This window comes from Bos mutus, chromosome 1 (genome assembly GCF_027580195.1).
Source record: "Bos mutus isolate GX-2022 chromosome 1, NWIPB_WYAK_1.1, whole genome shotgun sequence".
In the NCBI taxonomy this organism is placed as follows: domain Eukaryota; kingdom Metazoa; phylum Chordata; class Mammalia; order Artiodactyla; family Bovidae; genus Bos; species Bos mutus.
The window spans coordinates 116,269,460-116,275,582 of record NC_091617.1 but is presented as its reverse complement, the minus strand read 5'-3'; positions in this window follow the sequence as shown (position 1 = coordinate 116,275,582).

Sequence of the window (6,123 nt, the reverse complement as noted above, 5' to 3'; positions counted from 1 at the left end):
TAGGTCCATGGACCACACTTTGAATAGTCAGCATCTGAATGATCTCTAGGTCTCTGTCCCCTTCTAACATGTTGTGACCGTAGAGAAAGAAGTTCTAAAGCACAGGCGTTCTGTTCTGTTTCCACCAAGCTTCCTGCATTCCTATATCCTGTCATCTCCATCTGTATTGCTGTTGATGGTCAAAATATGTAAAGGCCGAATGCCAACATGATGGACCATGGGCCATGGTGAAGAAGCACAGACTAGGCCTGGGTTCACATCCCAGTTCTGTTGCTTGCCAGCTGTGTGAGTTCAGGCAAGTTACTTAATCTCTCTGCGTCTTAATTTCCTCAACTCCAAATTGAGGATAGTATACCTTTATTGCATTGGGACATGGGGAGGATTAAATGGGTTAATATAGACCAAGCACTTTGTACCAACAGGTGCCCAAGAAATGGCAACTGCTGTTACCTTGGTGGACTTTACAGACTGATCTACTCTGATAGAGCTCCCTGGTCTAATCTGATACAGCTCGCTGTGAGTCAGGGGAACCCTGATCTCTGTCCTCTGCACAAAGCAGAGTCCGCCTTTGATCTCAGTGTCAGGTGACACGGTGACATAAGCCATCTCAAGGCGCCGGACTTTCTGGCCAGTGTCCTTGCCTAAAGAATGATGGGCCAGAGAAACCCTTGCTTCCTCCCTTCTCAGGACTATTTGATTATCTCCCCATCTCTGTTCCCTGCCTACCTGTGGAAATTCCCTGGGGGTTTTTGTTATTAAAAACAGAGAAGGTTAGCTTTTAAGGTATGGGTTCTTAAGTGCTACTCTGAGACTAATCGTTAGGAGTAATTTATTCAGTCAGTATTAATAGATGCCCAGGTGCGGGGGATACCAGGGACAAACAAAACCTTCACAATCTCTTTCAGCCTAGAATTTGTCAAAAGGGTGGGGGCAGATGTTGAACAAATACAATATCCATTTGCCATTGTGGAAAGTGGTGTGAAAGGAAACAACAAGGCTTCCTGGAGAGAAAATACTGCCAAGTTTGTGGCACCATCAATTTTGACTTAAAAGCCTTGTGATTGCCTGTGTGTGGACTAGGCTGGAGCAGGGCAGGAGGGAGGCAGGCCAAGCTGTTAGGAGCTCTGATAGTGGTCCGGGCCCAGGTGGTGACAGTGGAGCCGGAAGAAGTTGGTGGAATCACGACTAGGGACAGATTTCTTTCATTTGTCTTAAGTATCATAAAATGTCAGTTTTTAGATCAATTACTTTTATAGTTTTTCCCCTTTTGTTCAATACAGATTGGGGCTCAGCTGGTAAAGAATCCGCCTGCAATGCGGGAGACCTGGGTTTGATCCATGGGTTGGGAAGATCCCCTGAAGGGAAAGGCTCCCCACTCCAGTATTCTGGCCTGGAGAATTCCATGGGCTGTATAGTCCATGGGGTCACAAAGAGTTGGACACAACTGTGTGACTTTCACATTCAATACAGAAGACACCATGTTATCACCATGGAAAATTCTAACTAGTTTTTTTTTTTTTTTTTAGGCCAGTGACTTCCCTTCTGTATGTCTCTATCCATCTAGTCATTCTGGAAAATAGTGACAGTGGTAGCAGGTATTGGTATCAGCAGGGTCTGACATTCTTTCTTGCCCTGTCTTTTGGAGACTCCAAGACAGATGTGTTCACAAATAAGAATTTTTTTTAAAGGTTTTATTTTTATTTTGGCTGCGCTGTACCTTCCTTGTGACGTGAGGGCTTCTCTTGTTGCAGAGCTGGGCTCAAGAGCACACAGGCTCTCTGTGGCTCAAGGACTCAGTAGTTGCCCCTTGGCATGTGGTATCTTAGTTCCTCGACCAGGGTTGAAACCCTTGTCCCCTGCATCAGAAGGCAGATTCTTGACCACTAGACCACCAGAAAAGTCCTCACAAATTATAAGCTTCACATGAGGAGCAGAAGCAGAAAGTTTAATACTGAGGGCGGTGAGATTTCCTATTCTTGAAGAACGCTTGGCTCCCTTCTTCGGGGCCAGCACAGGTCAGTGAAATTATAATCATACTTCAAACACAGAATGCATGAGTCAGGAAAAGTCAAGGCCGCAGGCCCCTCAAGCCAGAACTACAAAGCAAAGCTGGTTTCAATGCCCAAGTCCCATCCCTGGCTCTAAACCAGGGGAACTGAGAAGCGGCTAGAGCATGACTCACCTGCTAACTCTGAATGACACACACTGGATCAATTATCCCTGAACCATGGCATCCAGAGCCCTGCTGCAATGACTATACACCTCAACTTTAAGTAGCTCAGCTGTCTCAGGAAATTAGTACTAGAGCAAAAACACTTAGAAAATGAAACTTCACGTGTTACAGATCAGGATATTTGGGACCAGAGAGGTCACCTCATGGACCTAAGGTCACACTGCCGGCTACTTGGCAAGCCCTGGGAGCCTGAAGTCAGGGACAAGGAGAATTTCTTTGGAATGGTATTTTACAGGAAGTGCAGGACTCTGCTGCTGAGACAAGTTCAGTTCAGTCGCTCAGTCATGTCTGACTCTGTGACCCCATGGAATGTAGCACTCCAGCCTTCCCTGTCCATCACCAACACCTGGAGCTTGCTCAGACTCATGCCCATTGAGTCGGTGATGCCATCCAACCATCTCATCCTCTGTAGTCCCCTTCTCCTTCTGCCTTCAATCTTTCCCAGCATTGGGTCTTTTCCAGTGAGTCAGCTCTTCACATCAGGTGGCCAGTGTATTGGGAGTTTCAGCTTCAGCATCAGTCCTTCAATGAATATTCAGGACTGATTTCCTTTAGGATGGACTAGTTGGATCTCCTTGCAGTCCAAGGGACTCTCAAGAGTCTTCTCCAGAACCACAGTTCAAAAGCATCAATTCTTCAGCGCTCAGCTTTCTTCACAATCCAACTCTTATATCCATACATGACTACTGGAAAAACCATAGCTTTGACTAGACAGACCTTTGTCAGCAAAGTAATGTCTCTGCTTTTTAATATGCTGTCTAGGTTGGTCATAGCTTTTCTTCCAAGGAGGAAGCATCTTTTAATTTCATGGCTGCAATAACCATCTGCAGTGATTTTGGAGCCCAAGAAAATAAAGTCTGTTACTATTTCCATTGTTTTCCCATCTATTTGCCATGAAGTGATGGGGCTCGATGCCATGATTTTTGTTTTTCGAATGTTGAGTTTTAAGCCAGCTTTTTCACTCTCCTCTTTCACTTTCATTAAGAGGCTCTTTACTTCCTCTTCTCTTTCTGCCATAAGGGTGGTGTTATCTGCATATCTGAGGTTACTGATATTTCTCCCGGCAATCTTGATTCCAGCTTGTGCTTCCTCCAGCCCGGCATTTCACATGATGTACTCTGCATAGAAATAAGCAGGGTAACAATATAGAGCCTTGATGTACTGCTTTCCCAATTTGGAACCGGTCTGTTGTTCCATGTTCAAACGTTGCTTCCTGACCTTCATAAAGATTTCTCAGGAGGCAGATAAGGTAGTCTGGTATTCCCATCTCTTTCAGAATTTTCCAGTTTGTTGTTATCCACACAGTCAAAGGCTTTGGCATAATCAATAAAGCAGAAGTAGATGTTTTTCTGGAGTTCTCTTGCTTTTTCTATGATCCAGCAAATGTTGGCCATTTGATCTCTGGTTCCTCTGCCTTTGCTAAATCCAGCTTGGATATCTGAAAGTTCATGGTTCACATACTGTTGAAGCCAGGCTTGGAGAATTTGGGGCATTACTTTACTAGTGTGTGAGATGAGTGCAATTGTGTGGTAGTTTGAACATCCTGGCATTACCCTTCTTTGGGATGAGACAAAGTGCATGCTGAGACAAGTGCGTGTGTGCTAAGTCACTCAGTCATGTCTGACTCTCTGTGACCCCATGGACTGTAGCCTACCAGGCTCCTCTGCCCATGGGATTCTCCAGGCAAGAATACTGGAGTGGGTTGCAGTGCCCTCTTCCAGACCCAGGGATCCAACCTACGTTTCTATGTCTCCTACATTGGCAGGCAGGTTCTTTACCACCAGCGCCACGTCGGAAGCCCTGCTGTTTGAGGGTGGAGTTTCAGCTTCTACTTGGGTGTGCTCCATGATGTAATGATGGTTCATTGGTCTCTTCTCAATTTTCCCATGATTTGCACTGGACGGTTTGCTGTGAGGACACCATCCTCTCAATCCTCTAAATCTTAAGAATCCACGGAAACCAAGGCTAGTTCCTCCTCTTGGAAAAGTTGGGAACGTGTGATCTCAATTGGTTAGTTTAAAAACAATTTTTTTAAAAAACAGAGAATAATGTTAATACTAATATAACACATACCGGGTTCCTGCATCCCAGAATTAATGAGTATTAACATTTTCTTCAAGGTACATTAGAATCTTTTTTTTTTCTTTCTCTGTCTTACTGTGTTCGGGCTTTCTCTAGCTGTGGCAAGCAGGGGCTTCTCTCTAGTTGTGTGCTCGGGCTTCTCCTTGTGGTGGCTTCTCTCGTTGCAGAGCAGAGGCTCTAGACGCAGGGGCTTTAGCAGTTGTATCCATGGCTTTATTAGTTGTGGCTCGAGGTCCTTAGAGCATGTAGACTTTAGCAGTTGAGTCACGAGGACTCAGTAGTTGTGGCACATGGGCTTAGTTGCTCCGCAGCATGTGGAATCTTCCCAGACTGGGGATCTGTGCCACCAGGGAAATCCTATCACGCATTTTAAATTGCATTTTACAATCAGAACTAAAAGGACAGACTTTAATTTACATAGCGTTTCACTATTTTTCACTTCCTCTTAAAACAGGGAATAACCTGGGGGGTTTTGTTTGTTTTTCTGGCAGAAAATGGTTAAGTTTAAAAAAAAGTTGGAGAATAAAAGTTAAGTTCACAGATATCCAGGGACAGAGACTAAAGAGACTTAGAAAACTATGGAAAGTAAAAGCTCAGTTTTGTTGCCTACGACTTTATTTTCATTTACATTCTAGAAAGTGTCTGAACGGGGAGTCAGGAAGTCTGGATTCTGTGCTGCCACTCATGCCCTGTGTGACTGCCCGCCCATCCCTTGACCTTCTGATGCCGATCATCTAACATTTTATGCTTTTGCGGTGACTTGATTCCACTGTCTGCTCCTTTACTGTCTTTTGTTTATAGTTTACGCTCTGGTCCTGATTTCCTCTATCACATATAACAAGGGTGAACTATGGGCACCATAGGATGTCAGTGAGCTTGGCTAGTTTCTGTACAAAATATATTGCCTGAGTGTCACGTTTGTACTGGGCAGCCATTCGTGGACCAGCTCCACCTTGAGGGTCAAAGTCTGCCTGCTCCTGAGTCTTAGTCTCACCTCCAGGCATCCCTCTGTGTACCGGCTTGAAATATGACTTTCTCCATGACGAGAACTGTGGTTTTCATTCATTTACTCGACCTATTATAAGCCTGTCCTTTGATTCATGGTGCTGCTTTTTTTTTTTGGGCGGGGGAGGGCTTCCCACATGGTGCTAGAGAGCCTGCCTGCCAATTCAAGAGAAATTAGAGCTGCAAGTTTAATCCCTGGGTCAGGAAGATCCCTTGGAGGAGGGGGATGGCAACCCACTCCAGTATTCTTGCCTGGAGAATCCCACGGACAGAGGAGCCTGGCGGGCTACGGTCCACAGCGTCCCACAGAGTCGAACGCTACTGAGCCGACTGAGCATGCACACGTGTACGCATCCTACTTTTCACCTTTATGTGAAGAACAGTCTTGAAGGTAAGTTACTTTAGCAAATTTCTTAACTGCTAAACTATTTCCTGGCTAAAAACTTAGCCCTGCAACTCACCTGAAATATGAAGTAAGTCTAAAGCCATCACTCCCGCCTGGCACTTCTCTGATACCTTCGGGCCACTAAGGGAAGCAGTCCATCCTCACCCGGTATTCGGGGCTAAAACTGTGAACTGCTTTGAGAGTTCAGGGTTGGGATCAAGGTAGTGGGTCACCTTGGCTCAAACCCAGTGCTCCGGACATCACAGCCAAACCTCTTCCTTCTGATTCTGTAAACCAGGAAAAGTATTCTCTGTCCACAAGCCCTGGCACTGTCAGACAGAAAGAACCACTCCAAGGAGGAGACCTGCCACACCCATGACACTTTGTGGTTGAGAGAAGTGAGTTCAGACCCCAGTGG